Source organism: Chiloscyllium plagiosum, chromosome 15 (genome assembly GCF_004010195.1).
Source record: "Chiloscyllium plagiosum isolate BGI_BamShark_2017 chromosome 15, ASM401019v2, whole genome shotgun sequence".
Lineage (NCBI taxonomy): Eukaryota > Metazoa > Chordata > Chondrichthyes > Orectolobiformes > Hemiscylliidae > Chiloscyllium > Chiloscyllium plagiosum.
The window spans coordinates 80,011,770-80,038,778 of record NC_057724.1 but is presented as its reverse complement, the minus strand read 5'-3'; positions in this window follow the sequence as shown (position 1 = coordinate 80,038,778).

The following is a 27,009-nucleotide window of genomic DNA, read 5'->3' as shown; positions in this document are numbered from 1 at the left end:
AGTGTCAGTGAGGGGTGTCAGCAGGGGGTGTCAGCAGGGGTGCCAGTGGGGGGTACCAGCAGGGGGTGTCAGCAGGGGTGCCAGCAGGGGGTGTCAGTGGGAGGTGTCAGCGGGGGTGTCAGCTGGGGACACTATAGAGCATCTATGAAGCTGGGAGCAGCACGGATAGCACATACAGAGAGATGGTCACACTGCAGGTGAAACCTCGACAGGCAGAAGGGGAATGGGTAACCACCAGGCCGAGTGAAAGGACTAGGCAGGCAGCCGAGGAACCCCCTGTGACTATCCCACAGATATACCACTTTGGAGAGTGTTGAGGGGGAATGGCCTCTCGGGGGAAATCAGTAACAGCCAAATTCATTGCAGCACAGCTGGCTCTGCTGTGAGAGAGAAGAGGAGAAAATGTGGGAATGCAATAGTTACAGGGGATTCGGTTGTAAGGGGAGCAGATAGGTGTTTCTGTGGCTGCAAACGAGACTCCAGGATGGTGTGTCACCTCCCTGTGCTGGGGTCAAGGGTGTCTCGGAGAACCTACAGGACATTCTGGAGCAGGAGGTATGGTTGTGGTGGTACACATCAGTACCAATGAGATAGCTAAAAACAAAAGGGAGTGAGGCTTAAAGAATGACACAAACAGATGTCATCAGATATAATAGTGAGGATTATGGAGATGTGGCTGCAGGGTGACTAGGAATGGGGACTGAACATCCAGCAGGACTCAGCATTTAAGAAGAACAGACAGAAAGGAAAAGGTGGTCAAGATTCATTCCTGGTCAAAAAAACATATAAACAGAATATTGAGGAAAGAGATTAGCTCAGGAACTATAGAATGCGTGTGGGTAGAATTTAAAAATACATTCATAGGGGAGGTAAGCAGATCACCAAACTGTGGTGGTGATGTTGGAAATGACATTAACCAGGAAATCAGAGATGCATGATGTAAAGGAACATCTGTGACTCGAATCTGCATTTAGACTGGGGAAATCAATTCAGATGTGGAATTCCTAGAGTCCATACAAGATGGTTTTGGGACAGACGTTAAAGGACAAACTAGAAATCAAGTTATCTTAGACTGGCTATTATACAATGATAAATGAGTAATTGGTAGTGTAGCTGTGAGAGACCCTGTTGGGTTGAGTGTCCATAATATTCTTCACCAAGATGAAAAGTGAAGGGACTGGTTTTGAGTCTAGGGTCTGAAATCTCAATGAGGGAAGCTACCATGGTATGCAGTGTAAGATGGCTGTGATGGATTGGGAAATGTTACTGAAAGCAATAATAGTGGATGGAAAATGGCAAACACTCAAACAGCAAGTGGGCGAGCTACAAAAATTGTTTACTGATGTCTGGCACAAGAGCACATAGTGAATAATGGCCAAACCAAAGCTTGTTATAGAGGGAAGTTAGATGTAAAAAAGAGGCATTCAAATTGGCAAGGAAAAGTAATAGACTTGAGGATTGGGAACAGTTCAGAAGTCAGTAAAGGAGGACCAAGGACTGATTAAGAAGTGGAAATAGAATATGGGAATAAGCTTACAGGGGACATGAGAACTGATGGTAAAAGTTTTTGAAGGAATGTAGAGAGGAAGAGGTGTAGCAAACTCTAATGTAGGTCCCTCACAGTCAGAAACAGAGGAACTTATAATTGAGAATAAAGAAATGCTGGTGAACTAAAATCATACTTCCCTTCTTTCTTCACAAAGCCATGAATAAGGTTCCAGAACTGATGGGAACATAGGGTTTAGTGGAAAGGAAGGACTGAAACAAATCTGTGTTAGTAGAGAATGTACATGTTAAACCAAAGAGAATCCTGGACTAGGACACCCAGGTCCTTTTGTGCCTCAGATTTATGAAACATTCCCCATTTAGAAAATAGTCTAGGCCTACCAAAGTTACCAAAGTGCATAACCACACATTTTCTGATGTATTCCACCTGCCACTTCTTTGCCCACTCTCCCAATCTGTCCAAGTCCTTGTGCAGACTTACCATTTCCTCAGCATTACCCGTGCCTCACCTATCTTTGTGTCATCTACAAACTTAGTGGCAATGCCCTCAGTCCAGGCCGTTAATGTATAACGTGAGTAGTTGTGACCCTAATGTTGACCCCTGTGCCCGTCTCTGTGGTGCAATTGGTTAGCATGTTCTGCAGGGGTCAGTGCTTGGGCTCCAGCTAGTCACAATATATGTTCATGATCTACATAACGGAGCTCAATGTAATATTTCACAATTTGCAGATGACACAAAGCTGGGTGGGAGGTTGAGCTGTGAGGAGCATGCAGAGATGTTACAGTGTGATTTGGACAGACTGGGTGAGTGGGTAAATGCATGGCAGATGCGGTATAATGTGGATAAATGTGAGGTTATCCACTTTGGAAGGAAAACTAGGAAGACTATTATTTGCATGGCTGTAAACTGAGAGAGGGGAATATTGAATGAGACCTGGGTGTTCCATGTGCATCAGTCGAAGAAAGTGAACATTCAGGTGTGACAGGCAGTGAAGAAGGGAAATGGTACATTGGCTTTCATAGTGAGAGGATTCATTACAGGAGCAGGGATGTCTTACTGCAATTATACAGTAAGTGAGACCAAGGAGTACTGTGTGCAGTTTGGGTCTCCTTATCTGGGGAAGGATGTTCTGGTGATGGAGGAAGTGTAATAAAGATTTACCAGACAGATTCCCGGGATTGCAGGACTAACATATGAGGAGAGATGGAGTCAGGATTATAAGGAGACAGTGAGGTCTGCAGATGCTGGAGATCAGAGTTGAGAGTGTGTTGCTGGAAAAGCTCAGCAGGTCAGGCAGCATCTGAGGAGTAGGAGAATTGATGTTTTGGACATAAGTGCTTCATCAGGAATGAGGCATGGAGCCTCAGGGATGGAGAGATAATTGGGAGGGGGTGGGGTTGGGGAGAAGGTAGCTGAGAGTACAATAGGCAGATGGAGGTGGGGGTGAATGTGATAAGTCAGAGAGGAGGGTGGAGTGGATAGGTGGGAAGGGAGATTGACAGGTAGGACAGGTCATGAAGACGGTGCTGAGCTGACAGGTTGGAACTGGGTTAAGGTGGGGGAGGGGAAATGAGGAAACTGGTGAAGTCCACATTGATGTCCTGGGGTTGAAGGGGCAAGATTTAGGATGCATAGGATGGGGAAGAAAACTGCAGGAGATGGGCACAATTAAAATTTGGAGCTTATTCAAGGAACAGTTACTGCGTGTCCTTGATAAGTATGTACCCGTCAGGCAAGGAGGAAGTGGTCGAATGAGGGAGCTGTAGTTTACTAAAAAAGTTGAATCTCTTGTCAAGAGGAAGAAGTCTTATGTTAGTATGAGATGTAAAGGCTCAGTTAAGGTGCTTGAGAGTTACAGGTTAGCCAGAAAGGAGCTAAAGAGAGAGCTAAGAAAAGTCAGTAGGGGACGTGAGAAGTCATTGGCGGATAGGCTATTAAAGCTTTCAATAAGTAAATCAGGAATAAAAGAATGACTCTTCCCACCTATCTGCTCCACCCTCCTCTCCGAACCATCACCTTTACCCCCCCACCCCCACCACCTATTGCACTCTCAGCTACCTTCTCCCCAGTCACACACCCCCTCCCATTTATCTCTCCATCCCGGAGACTCCCAGCCTCATTCCTGTTGAAAAGCTCCGGCCCGAAACATCGATTCTCCTGCTTCTCAGATGCTGCCTGACCTGCTGCGCTTTTCCAGCACCACACTCTCAACTCAGTTAGGATTGTATTCACTGGAATTGAGAAGAGTGAGGGGGGAATCTCATGGAAACTTAAAATTCTTACAGGACTAGACAAGTTAGATGTAGGGAGACGTGGGGGAGGACAAAACCAGAGGTCATAGTTTAAGGATAATGGGTAAACCTTTTAGGACTGACAAGAGGAGAAACATCTTCACCCAGAGAGTGGTGAGCATATGGAATTCTCTGCTACAGAAAGTGGTTTCGGCTAAAATATTTTGTGTTTTCAAGAAGGAGGTAGGTATAGCTCTTGTGACTGAAGGGATCAGGGGAGATGGAGGGAGGGTGAGATTATAATATTGATTTGATGATCACCCTTGATCATATTGAATCACATAGAACAGGCTCGATGGGCTGAATGGCCTACTCCTGCTCCTATCATCTATCTTTCTATGATAGGTTTGTGGAGACTACTGACATCAAAGGATATGAAAATAAAGTGGAACAATATCATTGAGATAGTCAATCAGCTATGATCAAGTTTTTTTGGAGAAGCAGACTTGATGGGCTGAATGGCCTATTCCTAATCCTATCAGAGAGACCTGGGTGTGGGACACGTACAGAAATCTGTAAAATTGTGGCAGGGCAAGTTGAGATGGCTGATAAAATAAGGCAAACAGTATCTTTGGCTTTATAGAAGGAGGCATAGTCACTTGGAGGTCAACGGACCTTCTCATGTTCCTCTGGTTTCTCCAGAAGTTGGTATCTTCTATTGAAGCATGAACTTGTCAGTTTTATTTGTTGTTAAAGCAAGATATTGAACAAAAGCTGTCATTAAGCGGTAAAACAAAATTTACTTTCCATTGATCTGCTGTTTATGTACCACAACATCTGATGTTACTTCCTGGAGGAGAGAAGTCTGCTAACCTATTCTGTATGTGATTTGGTGTCCAATATTAGGGATGGTGCTATCTGCATTGGCCAGTTTGCTGACCAATCAGCTGGATTCTGAGACCTGGAATTTCTCTGTTGGGAAGTTCCGTTCCAGTGAATTTTATTGCATTAGCTGATTGATGACAGGCATTTCTGCCTGGTTATCATTTTCGTGATTGGATGGTGCTTGTTGGGATTTGGTTCTCTTTTTACTATATTGGTTTTGTTATATTGTTTATTGGATATTTGCTGTTGTAATGAGACTGAAATTTGATGAACTTTCTGCAGCTCACAATGCCGTTTTCAATAAAGTTTTCCTTTGCTCACATCGAGATGAGCAATAATATCCCTTTCCCAGATGACTGGAGGGTTTCCAAATGATCTGTCTGGTAGAAACTTTCTCAAAATGGTTTCAGTCAATAAGATTCATGGATTTTTTGGTTGTGTCAAAGGTTACTGTGGTGATGAATTCACACTGATATTTTTCTGTGTCTGATATATTTTTGTGTTGAATTCAACACCACATGAACACGGCACGGTGGCACAGTGGTTAGCACTGTTGCCTCACAGCGCCAGAGACCCGGGTTCACTTCCCGCCTCAGGCGACTGACTGTGTGGAGTTTGCACGTTCTCCCCGTGTCTGCGTGGGTTTCCTCCGGGTGCTCCGGTTTCCTCCCACAGTCCAAAAGATGTGCAGGGCCAGGTGAATTGGCCATGCTAAATTGCCCGTAGTGTTAGGTAAGGGGTAAATGTAGGGGTATGGGTGGGTTCGCTTCGGCGGGTCGGTGTGGACTTGTTGGGCCGAAGGGCCTGTTTCCACACTGTAATGTAATCTAATCTAAAAAATCTAATGAACAGAATCACATTTTTTCCCTTGTCACTAATGACATTTTTTTTAACAATTAAATTTGATAAAACTTTTTGGTTGTGAATAAAACTTTCTCACCCAAACCTTCAGAAGTCAGAAGGTCACCGATGATTACACAATATTCTGCTCATAGCTCCTCAGATACTGGAAACAGCCCATGTTCAACTGCAACAAGATCTGGACAATATCCAGGTTTCAACTGACTAGTGGCAAGTAATGTTTGCATCACACAAATGTCAGGCAATGACAATCTTCAATAAGAGACAATCCAACCACCGCCCCCTGACATTCATCACGGAATCTCCCACTGTTAACATCCTGTGGATTACCATTGACAAGGAACTCATCTGGACTCACCACATAAACACTGTGGCTACAAATGCCAGTTAAAGGGATTCCCAGGCAAAGCCATCCCACTGAGAGAGTGTCCCGCTCCGGGATTCCCAGCCACACCATCCCACCGAGAGAGTGTCCCGCTCCGGGATTTCCAGCCACACCATCCCACCGAGAGAGTGTCCCGCTCCGGGATTCCCAGCCACACCATCCCACCGAGAGAGTGTCCCGCCCTGGGATTCCCAGGACCACTGACTGTTTCTGCAGCCATGCTGCTTCTGAAAGAGCAGGGTCTCTCCTGAGCCCATCGCAGCTGCCTCCTGCCGAAGAGATCTCTTTATCAAGTACATTTGAAGATGAAAATGGGCTTGAAGGAAAAAGAAAAAAGAAAAATGCAGAAGAAGAGGGTAAGCCCAGGCACAGGAGCCAGAAGGCAGCCTATCCACCACCACCATCTTGTTTTAAAATTGCTAAATGGCTGCCCACCGTCTTAACTATTGTTCCTAGCATCGTTTTTCACATTTTTTTCTCGAAGAGTTTGATGTTGACTTCGGCATCTGTTCATTGGCCTTTTCCATGGGTCACTGATCTTGATTATCCCATCGGCTTTTAATGGGCTTTTACAGCTCTCCCTGCTTTACTTCCCCCTTGTTTCCCTCAGCAGAAGTTTCATGTTGCAGAGATTTTCCCATCACAGCAGCTGTTCAACTCTGTGTGTCTTCTGACTGCTAACTGCTCTTAAAGCTAGACCAATGATATTTTGAAAAGTGCTTTAAAATTCCTTCTTTTCTCCAGACCGTTTGAAATCCATTTCTTGATCGTCATTACTACCATATTTTTCTATGAAGTGGATTCAATTGCTGCTACTATTTTTTGTCACGTGGTTTTTTTTTGTGTTCAGAAAAGACTAGTCAAGAGAGGAAAAAAAAGTCTTCAGCCTTGGGTTTCTCTTTGTAGATTGTGGCTTATTGTTACAGTTCCAGTTGGTGTTATTACTGGACAAGTCAGACTGAAAGCTGGCTTGATAGATCATATTTTATTTTGTTTTTGTTAAAAAAACTGATCTCTAGCTGAAGAATAAGGCCAGAACATGCTGATTTAACACAAACATCAATATTTATAGAACATAGAACATAGAACATAGAAGAATACAGCGCAGTACAGGCCCTTCGGCCCTCGATGTTGCGCCGATCCAAGCCCACCTAACCTACACTAGCCCACTATCCTCCATATGCCTATCCAATGCCCGCATAAATGCCCATAATGAGGGAGGCAACATCCTGGTAAACCTCCTCTGCACCCGTTCCAGTGCCTCCACATCCTTCCTATAGTATGGCGACCAAAACTGCACACAATACTCCAGATGCGGCTGCACCAGAGTCTTATACAACTGCAACATGATCTCAGGACTCCGGAACTCAGTTCCTCTACCAATAAAAGCCAGTACGCCATATTCCTTCTTCACCGCACTATTTACCTGGGTGGCAACTTTCAACGATTTGTGTACATGGACACCAAGATCCCTCTGCTCATCCACACTACCAAGTATCCGGCCGTTAGCCCAGTACCCCATCTTTTTATTACTGTTACCAAAGTGAATCACCTCACACTTAGTTACATTGAACTCCATTTGCCACCTTTCTGCCCAGTTCTGCAGCTTATCTATATCCCGCTGTAACCTGCCACATCCTTCCTCACTGTCTACAACTCCTCCGACTTTCGTATCATCCACAAACTTGCTCACCCAACTTTCTAACCCCTCCTCCAGGTCATTTATAAAAATGACAAACAGCAATGGTCCCAAAACAGATTTCTTGAGGGCTGGTGTGGGACTGAGTCTAAACTTAGAACTGAATTTATTTTCCACCTGCAGGAGCCATTTGGTTACTTGTTTATATTGTTCTGTGCAATTCTCAACAGAATAATCTCAATTTTACTGAGCAGAGTATATCAAATTACACATACTTCCTTCTCTAAATATATCCGTGATTCATAATTAAAATGATTTTGAAATAAAAAATGCTTGGCTCATTTTTAAATCCTGACTTTGAATTATGGATTTATAATTGGCTTCTGTAAAATTAATTACTTGAAACACATTCTTTCGTTGTCAATTATGAAGCTGCTTTAAGCACACAGGAGACATACTGAGAAGCTAGCACAAAACTGGGAGATGTCATTTACCTTAATTTGACTCGTTTTTTGCGTCAAATAAATTATTATCTTGAGGAAAATTAAAGGATAATTTTACTTTAATTATAAGATGAAATCGATTTCCAAGCCAATTTTTGTAAATTTTGATAAATGTGGAATATTTTTGTTGTAAGAAACTATCTTATCATCACTTCGAGTTAAATATGAATTATTCAAGTGCTCTTTTTTGTTCTCCTGATGTTTATGTCCAATTATTTTTGTTGTTGTGCAGGGATGTGGGAATTGGTACAACCGTGTGTTTGACTATTGTCTGTTGATACCATCAACAGAAAACAGCTTATCGTTAGAAAGTAAAATGATAGCAAAATGATTTCATTGAATGGGAATGTGGAACTTACCACCACAGCAAGAGGTTGAATCAACAACATTGATATATTTAAGGGAAGCTGGAGAAGTTCAGGGGAGGAAGGAATGGAAAATTATGCCAATAGGAGGGAACCCTAGCTTCAGAACAGTCGAGGTGGACAGAATGGCTTATTTCTGCAATATTTAAATATTGTGATGACTTTGAACATCATTATAATGTGATAGCATTCTGAAGGAATTCTTTGCAGTATTGTCTCTGTCTTTAGACCAGAAGTCCTGGGTTTAAGTCCCATATACTTTAAAGTTGTGCTATAACATCTCTGAACAGATCGATGAGAGAATGTCAGTGAGAGGAATCTTTGTTAAGATGGAGAGTGATATAATTAATTCTGACACTAATGCCCTGAATCTAAATAGAAGAAATGATGACGGTATTGTGTGTCAACTGGGCTAGTGTAGAGTGGATGAGCTTTAACCATTTAAAGATTGTATCGAGGGACTGCGAGAACTAGCACAAAAACAAAATGTGGCCTGAGCATGGTTAACAAGGGAATTTCGGGATGGTATTAGATCCAAGGAAGGGTCATACAAATTTGCCAACACAGAGCAACTGACCCAAGGATTGGGAACAGTTTAAACAATGATAAAGGGATTATTAGAGAGAAGGAGAATAGAGTATGAGAGGAGGCTTGTAGGGAACATAAAAACTGATGGTAAAAGCTTCTGTTGGTATCTGATGAGAAAAAGACTAGTGAGGTCCCTTGTAGTCAGAAACAGAGAAGTTACAATGGGGAACAAAGAAATGACAGACCAATTCAGTACAAAGGAGGATAGAAATAATGTCCTAAAGCATGGAGTGGCACAGTGGCTCAGTGGTTAGCACTGTTGCCTCTTAGCACCAGGGACCCAGGTTCGATTCCAGCCTCGGGTGACTGTCTGTGTGGAGTTTGTACATTCTCCCTGTGTCTATGTGAATTTCCTCTTGGTGCTCCGGTTTCCTCCCACAGTCCAAAAATATACAGGTTAGGTGAACTGGCCATGGGAAATGCAGGGTTACAGGGTTTGGGTGAGATGCTATTCTGAGGGTCAGTGTGAACTTGATGGGCTGAATGGCTTACTTCCATACTATAAAAAAGGAGTGCTAGGGAACAGAGGGTTTAGTGGGAGGGGGAAACTGACAGTAGTTAGTATTAACAGGGCAATGGTGTTGGGGAAATTGATGGGTGACTGAAGGCTGAGAAATCCCCAGGGCCTGATAATCTTCGTCCTTGAGTAGTTAAGGAACTCCCCTAGAAATTGTGGCTGCATTGGTAATCATCTATCAAGACCATGCAACAGTTCCTAGGACAGCCCATGTAACCGCACGATTGAGAAATGGAGGCAGAATGAAAACAGGGAGTTATAGAGCAGTCAGCCTGACTTCAGCTGTGGGAAAAGTGCTGGGGTCTATAATAGAATAATTCATTGCAGAGCAGTTGGATAGCAGTGACAGGATTGGACAGAGTCAAGATGGATTTACAGGAGTGAAGTCAGACTTGATAAATCTGCTGGGATTCTTTGAGGATGTGACTAGTAGAATTAATTGGGTTTGTGGTTAATTTGGACTTTCAGAAAGCTTTTGACAAGTCCCACTTTAGAGATACAAAAAAGTTGCTCCATTAACAAGGTTGTGTTGTCCTTGGTTTTCTTCAAACGTGTTGTACGAGACGGAGTTGCCGAAATATCTGAGTTGAAGAAGCTTTTAGATTTTATAAAAAGTCCTTGTACAATGAAAGGGGAGTGGCCCGTTCTCCCAGCTCAGCTTTTCTCTGGTTTGATTTGGTTTGGTTTTAACAAGCAGTCAGTTTTATGAGTTTGTTGGTCAGTTAAACAGCTGGAAGAAGGTGTTCCATGGTGAATCTCTCCACCATTTCTCTCTCTCTCTCTGTCTCTCCTGTAAGACCCTGTGTTTGGTTTTAACTTTTCTGTCAAGGGATGTTCATGGGGATTGTTGTAGGAATTTGGAACAGCATCATTAAGTTGAGATAGTCTGTTGGTTTTGAGAAAGGTTAAATTATTCTATATTCAGTTCTCTTTTGTTTTTGTTTCAGTCAGTAACCTTGCAAATAAATTGTTTTATTTAAAAGTAAGTGGTTTGACCAGCTGCATCACCTTACATCTACCTAAAACAAGTAGGAAGGTTAGGGTCTGGGCTATCGTTTTGAATTGTTATAAAGGGGTCTGACCGGGTCCATAATAGAGATTAATGTGAAAAGTTTAGATGCATGGGCTGGAGAAATGGTTAGCAGACAGGAACAAAGAGAAATGGGTCTTTCTCTGAATGGCAGGCAGTGACTCATGGGGTACTGCAGGGATCAGTACAAGTACCCCAGCCATTCACATTTTATGTTAATGTCTTAGATGAAGAAATTCAATGTAATAGCTGCAGGTTTGCAGACGACACAAAGCGAGGTGGGAGTGGGAGCTGTGAAGAGGCTGTAGAGATGTCTCAGTGTGATTCAGAGTGGGCAAATGCCTGGCAGATGCAGGATAATGTGGATTAATATGAGGTTACCCACTTTGGTAGCAAAAACAGGAAGGTAGATTATTATTGGACTGGTGAATGAGTGGGATAGGGGAAGGTGCAGTGAGACCTGGATGTTCTTGTACACGAGTCACTGAAAGTAAACAGGCAGCTGCCACAGAGGGAGTGCAGCAGAGGTTCATGGTGGCTCAGTGGTTAGCACTGCTGCCTCACAGCACCCAGGGCCCAGGTTCAATTCCAGCCTCAGGTGACTGTCTGTGTGGGTGTGTTCTGGTGTCCTCCCTATGATGATGCTGATACTTTAAAAGGATTATTTTGTCCTTTTCTTTGGAAGAGAGGTTGTAAAGGCAGAGGTGCCGAAGTGTGTAGGTTGCTGGGTTTTTTTTAGCAGTGTAACAGCGTAATGGGTGTGACCAGTTTTCCCCATTCAGTTTCCTAGTTTTTTTGTTGTAACAGTCACAAGATGTTGGGGTCCAGAAAGGTTACAAGCTTCAGTAAAATATTCTGAACTGACTTTCTCTGAAATGTCTCTCTGGGTGTTGTTCCCTCCTGCTGTAAGAATCTGCGCTTGAATTTACCTTTTTGCCAAGGGGTGTGTTTATGGGAAGTTACTGGATTGGAACAGTTAATTAGCTCAGTTGCTGTATCAGGTCGGTTAAGTTTTCCAATAATTAAATTATTTTAAATTTCGCTTTCTTTTGTTTATGTTTCAATCGTAGTATTTAAATAAATTTTGTTTTGCTTAAAGCTGAGTGGTTTGACCAGCTGCATCGCACCTGGAATATCCACTGCACATCTGCCTTTAAAATAAGAAAAAGTTAGGGTCCATACTAACTTACTTTGAGGCAGGAGGTGGGTGGGTGGGGAGGGTGCGGTTTGGCCTGGTCCGGTCCATAACAGGCTTGGGGCTCTTGTCCGGGATTATTCTATAATTGCACTTTGGGTTTGGGGTTGTTGGACTCAGAAGCAGCAAGTGGTGGACGTTCATGTCTTTTGTTTCGGTATTGAATTGGGTTGGTTTAAACAGTGCATCATGCAGTAATTGCTCTTTCAGGCACTAACAGATTTCTGGGGTTGGAAGAAGTGACTTCGGGGACTTTACAAAAAGTGAGCAAATCAAAGCTGTTGGAATTGTCAGACAAGCTGCACTTGGAGTTATGTTTGTCTGTGAGAAAAGGGGAGGTAATTGCAGCAATAGATCAGCATTTACATTTGCTGGAAATGCCATTGGAATCTTTGAAAATGGCTCAAACTCGGTCGCAGGTGAGGCGGCTTGAACTTGAAAAGGAACTGAAACAGTTTGAATTACGGTTAAAAGCAGAAGAAATAGAAAAGCAAAAAAATCGCCCAGGCAGAACAAAAAGAAAGGGAGAAGAAGGCCTTTGCAGAAGAAAGAGAGAAATAAAGAGGTTTGAATTTCACAAATTGGCACTTAGACAGGAAAATCAGCTAAAAGGGATGGAGGTGGAGGTAGAAGATAGGCTTAGTGAGGAGGATAGTGACGATGAGCAAACCATAGCCAAAGGCCTGGTGAGGACCTGTTTAAATATATCCAAACTTTGCCTAAATTTGGTGAGAAGGATTTAGAAGCCTTTTCATTTCATTTAAGGAAATGGCTAAACAAATGAAATGACCAGTGACTGTCTGTTTTGTTGACCTAATCAAAACTGGTAGGTAGAGTTAATGAGGTTTTTGCATCACTATCAGAGGAGGGATTGGAGTGTAAGAGGAGGTGAAAAAAAGCCATCTTATCTGCAGATGAGCTTATGCCAGAAGCCTACAGACAACGTTCTAGTTAAGCAACATCCTTGGAAGCATAACCCTGTAAAATTGGCGCAGGTTCAATAAGAGATTGAACGCCTGCTACAAGGTGACATAATCAAAGTGAGTTACAGTGACTGGAACTTACTCATAGTCACGGTGCCAAAACCAGATGGTACCCAATGGTTATGTGTGAACTGTCATAAAGTCAATGCAAAGTCAGTTATAAAGTCTGATTCATATCAGATCCTGTGTTTGGAAGACTGCATTGAGTAGGTGGGACAAGCAATTTATATTTCTAAATTGGACTTGGTCAGAGGATAATGACAGGTACCTTTATCCGAAAGGGCAAAGACAATTTTGGCTTTCGTAATGCCGAATGGATGGTGTTGGTTTAAAATCATGCCATTTGGTATGAAAAATGGACCATCCACATTTCACAGACTAACTGATAAAGTAATTTCTGGATTGCCCCATTGTGTGGTATATATTGATGACCTGGTGATTTTTAGTCAAACATGGACGGACTATTTGCAATGTTTATCAGAATTATTCGATCATCTTTGGGATGCAGATTTGGTGATAAACCTGGCTAAGAGTGAAATTGCCAAAGTCCAAGTCAACTCCCTGGGCCATATTATCAGACATGGACAGATGGCCCCATGGCATGTGAAAGGAAAGGTTTTGGGGTGTTTCCCAGAACCTCGACGAAAACAGCAGTATCTGATTCCTGGGATTGAGTAGGTTTTATCAGAAATTTGTACTGAATTGTAGCAGTGTGGCTGCTCCATTCACTGGCTTATTGAAGAAGTGCAGGAACTTTCAGTGGACAGCGGACTGTCAGAAGGCATTTTATTTTAAAGGCAAATGTGAGTTGGATATTCCAGGAGTGATGCAGCTTTAAGCAAAACTGAATTTATTTAAACATTACAATTGAAACATGAACAAAAGAAAGCGGAATTTAGGATAATTTAATTATTGGAATACTTAACCGACCTGATACAGCAACTGAGCTAATTAACTGTTCCAATCTAGCAACATCCCATAAACACACCCCTTGGCAAAAAGATAAATTCAAGCGCAGATTCTTACAGCAGGAGAGAACAACACCCAGGAGACATTTCAGAGAAAGTCAGTTAGGAAGCTTTTACTGAAGCTTGCAACTCTTTTGGACCCCAACATTTTGTAACTGCTACAAGAAAAGAACTTGGAAATCCTGAATGGGGAAAACTGACCACATCCATTACACTGTTACACTGCTAAAAAAAAACCCAGCAACCTACACACTTTGGCACCTCAGTCTTTGCACCCTCTCTTCCAAAAAAAAGGACAAAATAATCCTTTTAAAGGATCGGCATCGTCGCACCTCCCCTCATCACCTTCCCGTAAGAGCACAGCACCAACATCCAAATCACTCGCATCGATAGACACCTTGAATGGCTCTGCGTAATTAGGTGTGGCTAACACTGGGGCAGTGGGTAACACAGTTTTCTGGTTGTCAAATGCCTTCTGACATTCTGGATTAGTGGTGCTGGAAGAGCACAGCAATTCAGGCAGCATCTGACGAACAGCAAAATCGACGTTTCGGGCAAAAGCCCTTCATCAGGAATAAAGGCAGTGAGTCTGAAGCGTGGAGAGATAAGCTAGAGGAGGGTGGGAGTGGGGAGAAAGTAGCATAGAGTACAATAGGTGAGTGGGGGAGGAGATGAAGGTGGTAGGTCAGGGAGGAGAGGGTGGAGTGGATAGGTGGAAAAGGAGCTAGGCAGATAGGACAAGTCCAGACAAGTTTTGCTTAAAGCTGCATCGCTCCTGGAATATCCACCTCACATTTGCCTTTAAAATAAAAGTTAGAGTCTAGGCTACCTTCTGAAAATACTTTGAGGGTCTGGCCCGGTCCATAAAAATCCCACAGTCCAAAGATGTGTGGATTGATCGTGCTAAAGTGCCCATGGGGTCCAGGGATGTACAAGCCAGATGGATTAACCATAGGAAATACAGGGTTACAGGAATGGGGGCAGGTTGGGGTGGTCCTGATGGGCCAAATGGCCTATTTCCACACTGTATGGATTCTATTCTATTCTATGATTCCTGGGTTGAAGGGTCATCCAAAGAGGTGAGATTACTTCGACTGGTCTGAACTTCTCAAAGGGCTGAATGGCCTACCCTGTTTGTATTTTCTATATTATCTGGAGTTTAAAAGAGTGAGAGGTTACCTCCTTTAAGCAAACAAAATCCTTACAGGAAGTTCAGGGGTGGAAACAGGATGACACAGTCTCAGATTGAGGGGTTTCGGACTGAGGTGGGGAGGAATTCCTTGATTCCAACTGTGGTGAATCTTTGGAATTCTTTGCTCAAAGGGCTGTGGAGGCCAGGTCATTGTGAGATTCAGGACTGAAATTGGTAGGTTTCTAAATATTCAAAAGGTCAAGAGACAGTGCATGAAAACGGCAATGTAGCAGATCAGCTACAATCTCAATGAATGGAGGAGGAGGCTTGAAGGGCTGAATGGCCTGTTCCTGTTGCTTGTGTCCTTAATAGGCTTGGGCCAATGAATCACAACAGCAACTGTTTCTAGAAGCACCCCCCCCCCCAACCCCATCTCTCAAAAATGCTGAACCCCATCTCCCTCCCACAGCCTTGACGATTCTCACTGCAGCCTCATCCCAGCTCACCCCTTGCATCTCCCTACCTGGAAAAGACCAGCTAACTCTGCAATGCTGATCATCAGCCAGCAGGCTGCACTGCACTGCACTGTCTGAAGTGAATATGTGTCCTATTCTAAACCTACTAACACCACTGTGCTGCATGTGGAGCCAATGATAATTTACTATTCAGCCGACAGGAAGATGCCTTACATCTCAAACAGAACAAAGATGAGTGGTGTGCATGACCTGAGTATGGACACCACATTCCACAACTTCAAGATCGGGTGTAACGTTTGTGTACATCATTCAACCAGCAATGGCATGAGCAGCTGAGCAGAACTCAACAGTGGTTGTCCAGAGCCCATATTGTATGGTGCGAGAGTGACATCTGTTACATCTTAATCAGATCAGGACCCTAAACCAGAAATACTCCGTAATCCCATTCCCAGCTTGCTAGACTCTAAGCATTTAAGAACAATTTTGATGAACACTTGAAATGCCAAGGCATCCAGGGCTTTGGGCCAAATGTTGGAATTGGGATGAGAATCAATGGATATTTGCTGACCAGCGTGGACACAATCAGATTGCTCATAAGACAGGAATTGAAAACACTGTGGGGTTAAAGGAAGTTACGGAGACAGGGAGGGATGAGGACATGGACAGATTTGAAATCAAGGGGGAAGAATTTGATAATTGATCTGCTGTCTCACTGGGAGTCAATGTAGGTCAGTAAGCACAGAGGTAATGGTGCAACTTAGGTGGCCAGGAATGCATTAGGATAGTCCATCTGAGAGTACATTTACAGCCGGAGAGAGAGCACAATGTGGGAAACTGTGAGGTCATGCACTTTGTTAGGAAGAACAGAGGCATGGACGATTTTCTAACTAGGGAGAAATTCTGAAGTGCAAAGAGACTTGGGTGTTCTATTCCAGGGTTCTCTCAAGGTAAACTTGCAGGTTGAGTCAGTAGTTAAGAAAGCAAATGCAATGATGGCATTTCTTTTGAGAGGACTTGAATACAAAAGCAGGGATGTACTTCTAAGGCTCTTTCAGGCTCTGGTCAGACCACATATGGAGTATTGTGTGCAGTTTTGGGCTCCACGGTGGCTCAGTGGTTAGCACTGTTGCCTCCCAGCACCAGGGACCCAGGTTCAAATCAGCCTTGGGTGACTGTATGGAGTTTGCACATTCTCCCTGTGTCTGTGTAGGTTTCCTTTGGGTGTTCGGGTTTCCTCCCACAATCCAAGATTGGCAGGTAAGGTGAGTTAGCCGTGCTAAATTGCCCGTAGTGTTCAGGGATGTGTAGGTTAGGTGCATTCGTCAGGGGAAATGTAACGTAATAGGTTATGGGTGGGTTACTCTTCAGAGGGTCAGTGTGAACTTGTTGGGCCAAATGGCCTGCTTCCAAACTGTCACGATTCTGCTCTATTTTATATCTCGGGAAGTATGTACTGGCCCTGGAGCCAGAGGACATTCACAAGAATGGGCCCAGGAATGAAAAGTGGAACGTTTGAGGACTCTGGGTTTACACTTGATGGAGTTTAGAAGGATGAGGGGACATCTAATTGAAAATTTACAGAATACTGAATGGCCTTGACAGAGTGGGGGATGTCAGAAAGATATTTCCATTGTTAGGAGAGACTAGGACCCCAGAGCATAGCCTTAGAGCAAAGGGAAGACCCTTTATAACAGAGATAAGATAAAACCTTTTCAGCCTGAGTGTGGTGAATCTATGGGATTCATTGTCACAGAAGGCTGTGGAGGCCAGGTCATCGAGTATACTTAAGACGGAAATAGAAAGGTTCTTAAGTATCAGGGTGATCAAAGGTTACGGGGAGAAAGCGGGAGAATGGGGTTGAGAAACTTATCAGCCATGATAGAATGACAGAGCAGACTCAATGGGCTGAATGGCCTAATTTCTGCTCTAATGACCTATGGTCTTATGAACTGCAACAGGATGAAATTGAACAATTTAATCAGGTGGAAATGGGCGGGCTCTTGGGTTACTGACACCGGGATGAAGGTGGTGGTGGGGGGGGGAGCACGGTGCAGTAAAGTATAACGATAGAGAGACAGACTCCCAGACAGAATGCGAGAGTTGGATATCACACTACTTGTAGAACAACTGCGTTCAATTCTCTGGGATTCTTCCTTTGATCTTCCAACATATTTGTCACAGATAATCAAAAGCATAATTGCAATTCAAAGGAAAGCAGCCCTGTTATTATGAAATATATTTAGATATCTATATTTATCTCAAAACTGCAACCTTGTCAGTGGGAAAGCCAACCATATATATGTATACACAGAGAAAACGAACGCTTCAATTCTTTCCGGACTGTGTCGTGGGTCATGTTGCAAAGTTGCTGTTTACCTTCATGTGAATTTTGTCATGTCATTTCTTTGCTGTCTGTCTATAATGGTGTAGGGACAAGTGACCACTACAGGATCCTTGTGGAGACCAGGTTTTGTCTTCACACTAAGGATTCCCTCCATCAAGGCCATTCTGAATACAGCAGAACCAGAACAGAACTGACAACTCAGGTCTGGGTGTCCATGAGACTCTGTGAGCCAGAAACAGCACAGGTAGAATCATATCCAACCATAATCTGTAACCTTATGGCCTGGCACCTCCTCTATTCTATCAAGCCAGGCAATCAACCCTGGTTCAATGGGGAGTGCAGGAGGGTAGGCCAGGAGCAGCACCAGGCAGACCTGAAGATGAGGTATCAACCTGGTGAAGCTATCAAACAGGACTACTCACATTGTAAACATTGTAAGCAGCAAATGATAATCAGAGTGAAGTAATCCACAGATCAGATTTGATGATGCTATCACTTTAACAAGGTTATTTTTGTCCTTGGGTTTTTTTTTAAGAGACGTGATAAAAGCAGAGATATTGAGAGGTCTAGGAAGAGCCAATTTAGCAACAGCAGGGGATTGGCCAGTTCTCCCAGTTCAGGTTTTTCCTAGTTTGGTTTAGCTGTGGCAGTCACAAGACGCTGGTATCCAGGAAAGGTTGCAAGCTTCACCAGGTGATTCCTGACTGACTTTCTCTCTGAAATCTCTCTGGATATTGTTCCCTCCTGCATGTAAGAATCTGTATTTGAATTAACTTTTTTTGTCAAGGGTGTGTTTATGGGATGTTATTGGATTGGAGCAGTAACTAGTTAGTTAAGTTGTTATATCAGGTCGGTTGAGTTTTCCAATAATCAAGTTATTCTAAATTCTGCTTTCTTTTGCTTGTGTTTCAACTGTAGTGTTTGAATAAACTCTGTTTTGCTTCAAGCCGAGTGGTTTGACCAGCTGCATTATACCTGGAATATCCACTTCCCATCTGCCTTTAAAGTAAGAAAAATTAGGGTCTAGACTACCTTCTTAAAATATTTTGAGGGAGGAGTATGGCCTAGTCCATCACAGAGATCTCAGCTCTGCAATCCTATCACATCCTGTCAACAATAATGGAGAATGATTCAACAAATCACGGGAGTGCATACCCCCACTCTCAATGATAGCTGAGACCTACACATCAGTGCAGAAGTCAAGTGGAAGTACTTGCGATTGTTTTCACATTGAATCCTATTTGGACACGACCTGCAGACTTGATCAGGGACCTGAAAGTGAAGGAGCTCAGAATGGGCAGTTACCACAATTTGATAACATTCACCCTGCAATTTTAAAGGGAGACATTGGAATGAGATGTAATTACATTTGAGTAAGGATAACAGCAAAGACATGAGGGAGGAGCTGGCCAGAGTTGATTGGAAGGGCAGCCTAATGGGGAAGACAGTGGAGCAACAATGGCAAGAGTCCTTGGGAGTTGTGCGGGAGGCAGAGCAGAAACTGACTGACTGGCAGAAGGCAGAGAGTGGGAATAAAGGGATCTTTTTCAGGATGGCAGCTGATGACTAGTGGGGTTCCCCAGGGGTCAGTGTTGGGACCACAGTATGCACACTACACATGAATGATTTGGACAAAGGAACTGAGGGCATTGTGGCTAAGTTTGCAGGTAACACAAAGATCGGGGGAGGGACAGGTAGTGTTGAGGAAATGGAGAGGCTACACAAGGACTTGGACAGGCTGGGAGAGTCAGCAAAGAAGGACAAATGGAATACAGTTTGAGAAAGTGTGAGGTTTTGCACTTTGGCATTAAGAATAGAGGCATGGGCTATTTTATAAATGAAGAAAGGCTTTGGAAATCTGAAGCACAAAGGAACTTGGGAATTCCAGTTCAGGATTCTCTTTAGTTTAACACGCAGGTTCAGATGGTAGGAAGACAAGTGCAATGTTAGCATTCGTTTCAAGGGAATTAGAATACAAGAGCGGAGATACACTGCAGGGGCTGTATGAGGCTCTGGTCAGACTGCATTTGGAATACTGTGAGCAGTTTTGGTTCCTGCATCTGAAGAAAGATGAAAATGTGTTGCTGGAAAAGCGCAGCAGGTCAGGCAGCATCCAAGGAGCAGGAGAATCGACGTTTCGGGCATGAGCCCTTCTTCAGGAACGAGGAAAGGGTGTCCAGCAGGCTAAGATAAAAGGTAGGGAGGAGGGACTTGGGGGAGGGGCATTGGAAATGCGATAGGTGGAAGGAGGTCAAGGTGAGGGTGATAGGCCGGAGTAGGGGTGGGGGCGGAGAGGTCAGGAAGATGATTGCAGGTTAGGAAGGTGGTGCTGAGTTCGAGGGATTTGACAGAGACAAGGTGGGGGGAGGGGAAATGAGGAAACTGGAGAATTCTGAGTTCATCCCTTGTGGTTGGAGGGTTCCTAGGCAGAAGATGAGGCGTAATTCCTCCAAATGTCGTGTTGCTATGGTCTGGTGATGGAGGAGTCTAAGCACCTGCATGTCCTTGGCGGAGTGGGAGGGGGAGTTGAAGTGTCGAGCCACGGGGCGGTTGGGTTGGTTGATCCGGGTGTCCCAGAGCTGTTCTCTGAAACGTTCCGCAAGTGGAACTAAGGTCTAGGCAGCTAAGAACAGAACAGGCCCTGGAGGAATATCAGGAGAGTAGAACTAATGATAAACGTGGAATCAAGCGGGCTAAAAGGGTCATGAAATAACTTTAGTGAGCAGAATTAAGGAGAATCCCAAGGCCTTTTATTCATATATAAGAGGCAAGAGGGTAACTAGAGAAAGGATTGGTCCACTAGTGATAAGGAAGGAAGGCTGTGCATCGATCCCGAGAAAATGAGTGAGATTCTCGATGATTACTTTGCATCAGTGTTCACTGAGCAGAGGGACATGATGAATGTTGAGATTAGAGATAGAAGTTTGTTTACTCTGGATCACGTTGACATAAGGAGGGAGGATGTGTCAGGTATGCTAAAGAATATTAAGGACCGGATGGGATCTATCCCAGGTTGCTGAGGAAGGCAGGAGAGGAAATAGCTGGGGCCCTGACAGATATCTTTGTGGAATCCTTAAATACAGGTGAGGTGCCAGAGGATTGGAGAGTTGCCAATGTGGTCCCCCTGTACAAGAAGGGTAGTAGAGATATTCCGGGTAACTACAGACCAGTGAGCTTGACGTCGGTGGTGGGAAAGTTGCTGGAGAAGGTACTGAGGGATAGAATCTATTTATATTTGGAAGAGAATGGGCTTGTCATTGATTGGCAACATGGTTTTGTGCAGGGGAGATCATGTCTTACCAACTTAATAGAGTTCTTTGAGGAAGTGACCAAGTTGATAGATGAAGGAAGGGCTGTTGATGTCATGTACATGGACTTTAGTAAGGCTTTTGATAAGGTTCCCCGTGGTAAACTAATGGAGAAAGTGAAGTCACATGGTGTGCAGGGTGTTCTAGCTAGGTGGATAAAGAACTGCTTGAGCAACAGGAGACAGAGAGTAGTAGTTGAAGGCAGTTTCTGGAAATGGAGAAAGGTGACCAGTGGTATTCCACAGGGGTCAGTGTTGGGGCCACTGTTGTTTGTAATATACATAAATGATCTGGAAGAGGGTACTGTTGGTATGATCAACAAATTTGCAGATGACACGAAGATTGGTGGAGTAGCAGAAAGCATAAGGGACTGTCAGAGAGTACAGGAGGATATAGATAGACTGGAGAGTTGGGCGGAAAGGTGGCAGATGGAGTTCAAATGGCAAATGTGAGGTGATGCATTTTGGGAAGTCTAATTCTAGAGCGAACTATACTGTAAACCGTAGAGGCTTGGGAAAAGTTGATGAGCAGAGAGATCTGGGAATTCAGGTCCACTGTACCCTGAAGGTTGCTGCACAGGTGGATAGAGTGGTCAAGAAGGCACATGGTATGCTTGCCTTCATTGGACGGGGTATTGAGTATGAGAGCTGGCAGGCCATGTTAAAATTGTACAAGACATTGGTTCGGCCGCATTTAGAATACTGTGTACAGTTCTGGTTGCCACATTACCAAAAGCTTATGGACGCTTTGGAGAGGGTGCAGAGAAGGTTTACGAGGATGTTGCCTGGTATGGAAGGTGCTAGCTATTAAGGGAGGTTGAGTAGATTAGGATTGTTTTCATTAGGAAAAAGGAGATTGACGTGGGACCTGACCGAGGTTTACAAAATCATGAAGCGGATAGACAAGGGTGGATAGAGATAAGCTTTTTCCCAGGGTGAAGGATTCAATAACGAGAGGTCACACATTCAAGGTGAGAGGTGAAAAGTTTAAGGGGGATACACAAGGCAAGTACTTCACACAGAGGGTGGTAGGTGCCTGGAACTCGTTGCCAGCAGAGGTTGTAGAGGCAGGCACGGTAGATTCATTTAAGGTGCATCTGGACAGATTCATGAGTAGGTGGAGAGTAGAAGGATATAGCTCCTTAGGAATTGGGTGTTAGGTTTAGACAGTGGATTTGGCTCCGTATAGGCTTGGAGGGCCGAAGGGGCCTGTTCCTGCTTGGGATGCCAGTGCAGGGAGAGGAATGTTCCTCCTGCATGATGTTTGAGGTGAAGAATGCCATTAGTGTCCCATCCAAATACACCTGCCGGAGGTGCACCCAACTCTTACTCCTCCAAGATCGCGTTAGGGAACTGGAGCAGGAGCTGGATGACCTTCGGATCATTCGGGAGACAGACGCTGTGATAGATAGGAGTTACAGGGAAGTAGTTACTTCGAGGCACGAAGAAAGCTGGGTGACTGTTCGAAGGGGGAAAAACAGTCAGTGGAGGGATCCCCTGTGGTCGTTCCCCTGAAAAACATGTATTCCATTTTGGATACTGTTGGGGGAGACGACTTACCAGGGGCAAGCAGGAGGGCCTAGGTCTCTGGCACAGAGCCTGTCCCTGTTGCACAGAAGGGAAGGAGGGAAAGGAGGAGAGTCTTAGTCACTGGGGACTCAACAGTGACAGGCTCAGATAGAAGGCTTGTTTGGAATGAAAGAGACTCACAGTTGGTGTGTTGCCTCCCAGGTACCAGAGTCTGTGATGCCTCGGATCGTGTCTTTGGGGTCCTGAAGGGAGACGGTGACCAGCCCCAAGTCATGGTCCATGTAGGTACCAACAACAAAGGTAGACAAAGGGTTAGGGATGTAAGGCAGGATTTCAGGGAGTTAGTGTGGAAGCTGAGAGCTAGAACAAACAGAGTTGTTATCTCTGGTTTGTTACCCGTGTCACGTGAGGAATAGGGAGAAATATCAGCTGAACACGTGGCTGCAAGGATGGTGCAGGAGGGAGGGTTTCAGGTACTTGGATAATTAGGACTCATTCTGGGGAAGGTGGGACCTGTACAAACCAGATGGTCTTCACTTGAACTAGAGGAGTACTAATATCCTGGGTGGGAAATTTGCTAATGCTATTCTGGTGGGTTTAAACTTGCTCAGCAGGGGGATGGGAATCTGAGGTGTCGTTGCAGTGCACAGGAGGATGAGAGTAGGGAGGACAGGGACAGGATTTCACAGTGACAGGAATGTGCTGGCAGATAACAAGCTGGTTTGAAGTGTGTCTATATCAACGCCAGATGTATCCGGAATAAGGGAGATGAGCTTGCAGCATGAATAGGTACCTGGGACTTCAATGTTGTGGCCATTTCGGAGACATGGATAGAGCAGGGTGAGGAATGAATGTTGCAGGTTCCAGGATTTAGATCTTTCATTAAGAACAGGGAATGTGGTGAAAGTGGGGTGGGGTGGCTTTGTTAGTCAAAGATAGTACAACGGTGGCTGAAAGAACATTCGACGAGGACTTGTCCACTGGGGTGGTATGGGCTGAGTTTAGAAACAGGAAAGGAGAGGTCACACTGCTGGGAGTTTTTTATAGGACTCTGCGGAGTTCCAGGCATGTGGAGGAGAGGATTGGCAAATCAATTCTGGGCAGGAGTGAAAGGAACAGGGTGGTCATTAAGGGGGACTTTAACTTCCCCAACATTGACTGGAAATGCTATAGCTCTAGTACGTCAGATGGATCAGTTTTTGTCCAAAGTGCGCAGGAAGGTTTCCTGACACAGTATGTCAAAGGGCTGACAAGAGGGGAGGCCACACTGGATCTGGTGCTTGGTAATGAACCAGGCCAGGTGTTTCATTTAGTGGTAGGTGAGCACTTTGGGGAAAGTGACCATAATTCAGTTACGTTTAGTTTAGCGATGGAAAGGGATAGGTACATGTCACAGGACAAGAAGTATCGATGGGGTAAGTGCAATTATAATGCAATTAGGCAAGACTTAGAAGGCATAGAATGAGGCAGCAAAATGCAGGGGATGGGAACAATTGAAATGTGGAGCTGGTTTAAGGAACAGATATTGCGTGTCCTTGATAAGTATGTCCCTGTCAGGCAGGGAGGAAGTGATAAGGTAAGGGAACCATGGTTTACTACAGAAATTGACCCTCTTGTCAAGCGAAGAAGGAGGCTTATGTGATGTTGAGGTGAGATGGTTCAGATAAGGTGATGGAGAGTTACAGAGTAGCTAGGAAGGATTTAAAGGGAGAGTTAATGAGCAGTTTTTAATCGGTAGAATTAAGGAGAACTCTAAAGCTTTCTATAGGCATGTGAGGAATAAAAGGACGACTAGGGTAGGAACAGGGCCAGTCAAAGACAGACATGGGAAGCTGTGTGTGGACCCTGTGGAGATCGGAGAGGTGCTAAACGAACATTTCTCATCTCTTTTCACTCAGGGAAAGGAGAACATTGGAGAGGAGAAGACTGAGATACGAGCTATTAGACTTGAAACGATTGAGATTAGTAAGGAGGAGGTGTTATCAGTTCTAGAAGGTGTGAAAGTAGGCAAGTCCCCTGGGGCAGATGGGATTTTTCTGAGGATTCTCTGGGAAGCTAGGAAGGAGATGGCTGAGCCTATGGCTTTGATATTTGAGTCGTCATTGTCTATAGGTTTAGTACCAGAGGATTGGAGGATTGCAAATGTTGTGCCTTTGTTCAAGAAGGGCAGTAGAGATGACCCAGGTAATTATAGACCAGTGAGCCTTACGTCAGTTGTAGGAAAAGTTTTGGAAAGGAGTATAAGAGATAGGATTTATAATCCTCGAGCAAGCAACAATTTGATTTCAGATAGTCAACATGGTTTCGTCAAGGGCAGGTCAGAGGTGGGGGTAAAAGAGGGGGAGGTGTGGCATTGCTTGTCAAAGATAGTATTACAGTGGTGGAAAGGACGATGGATGAAGACTCGCCATCTGAGGTAGTTTGGGCTGAGGTTAGGAATAGGAAAGGTGAGGTCCACCCTGTTAGGAGTTTCTAATGATCAAGGTGTCATAATTTAAGGAAACAGGGTAGGCCTTTTAGGAGTGAGATGAGGAGAGGCTTCTTCACCCAGATAGAATCATAGAATCTCTACAGTATGGAAACAGGCCCTTCAGCCCAATAAAACCACACCAACCCTCTGAAGAGTAACCCACTCAGACCCATTGCCCCTACCCTATATTTACCCTTGACCAGGGAACCTAACCTACACATCCCTGAACACTATGGGACAATCTAGCATGGCTAATTCGCCTAATCTGCACATCCTTGGACTGTGGGAGGAAACCGGAGCACCCAGAGGAAACCCACGCAGACACTGAGAGAATGTGCAAACTCCACACAGACAGTTACCCAAGGCTGGAATCGAACCTGGGTCCCTAGCGCTGTGAGGCAGCAGTGCTAACCACTGAGTCATCATGCCCCCCCCCCGATCCTGTCGGAATTCTCTGCAACAGAAAGTGGTTCAGCCAAAATATTTCGAGAAGGGTTTAGATATCATTCTTCGGGCTAAAGGGATTGAAGGGTGTGGGGAGAAAGTGGAAACAGGAGACTGAGTTGGATGATCAGTCCTGATCATATTGAATGGTGGAGCAGGCTTGAAGGGCTGAAGGGCCAATGGCTTCCCCTACCCTCTGTGTAGAATCCAGGCTGATATTTTCAGTGCAGTACAGAATGCTGCTCTGTTGCAGGTTTTGTCTTTCAGCCTGTCTGCTCCCTCAGATGGATGTAAAAAGTCTCATTGCATTATTCTGAGAAATGCAGATGGATTCCTGTCAATTTTCTGACCAATATTTATCTCAACCAGCATCAGTAACATTTTCAAGCTCTCCAGTCATTATCGCTGGACCCTTTGCTGTATGCTGGTGGTTTTGGTTTCCAGTATGATGGCAGAGTGTGTGCATCATAAAGTCCTTCATTAGCTGCCAGCTGATTTGGAATGTCCTGTGGTTTTGCAAATTGCCATAAAATGCAAGTGCTTTCTCTCATTAGTGCTGTCAGGGCAACGAAAGATTGCAATAAATGTTACCTTGTTGTTATTGCTTGCAAGACAAGTTTCAAAAATCCAATCGCAATAAATATTACGACACTCAGCCGCATCTAGCCATAACTGACCCATCCATTTCCCTGCTTTAATTGTAATCAAAGAGAGAGATAAATTATTGATCACTTAGACTGTGTAATTCAATTCCTCAATTCATCAGAATGTCAAGTGAGAACTTCATTCCAGATGACTGAGGATTTTTGGGTCAAAGTTCTCAACAATTTGACAAAGTTATCCTTGTGTTTGTGTAAAATACTTCTGGGATGGAGCTGAGACTGGGGAGATAACAGCCAATATGCACCTTGTAGCTGTTTAATGTACCTTTTTTAAACAACCATACCAACAGCGATACCAACAGCTGGTATTTATATAGCACCTCTAAAGCGATACATTGAGAATCACCTTCTCAAACTGCTGATATCTCTATGAAAACTGACAGATGTAGGAGCAGGTTTTAGAATGAACCTGGGCATTGGAGGATGTGAAAACCTTTTCCGGTGATCTGAAATTGCCTCTGTCTTACCCTAACCAGTTCCATACCCCTGAGAAAATCTTAAAGAGCCAATCGCTGGGTATATCAGGAGAATGGATATCTGTGCTCTCCCCACATCTTCATTGTAAGGCCGTTATGTCCCCATTAACATCAATTTCAACAAGCCAATCCTCCGATGCCTCATATTCAGTCATAGAGTCATAGAGATGTACATCACGGAAACAGACCCTTCGGTCCAACCTCATATTCATCATAGAGTCATAGAGATGTACATCACGGAAACAGACCCTTCGGTCCAACGCGTCCATGCCGACCAGATATCCCAACCCAATCTAGTCCCACCTGACAGCACCCAGCCCATATCCCTCCAAACCCTTCCTATTCATATACCCATCCAAATGCCTCTTAAATGTTGCAATTGTACCAGCCTCCACCACATCCTCTGGCAGCTCATTCCATACACGTACCACTCTCTGTGTGAAAAAGTTGCTCCTTAGGTCTCTTTTCTATCTTTCCCCTCTCACCCTAAACCTATGTCCTCTAGTTCTGG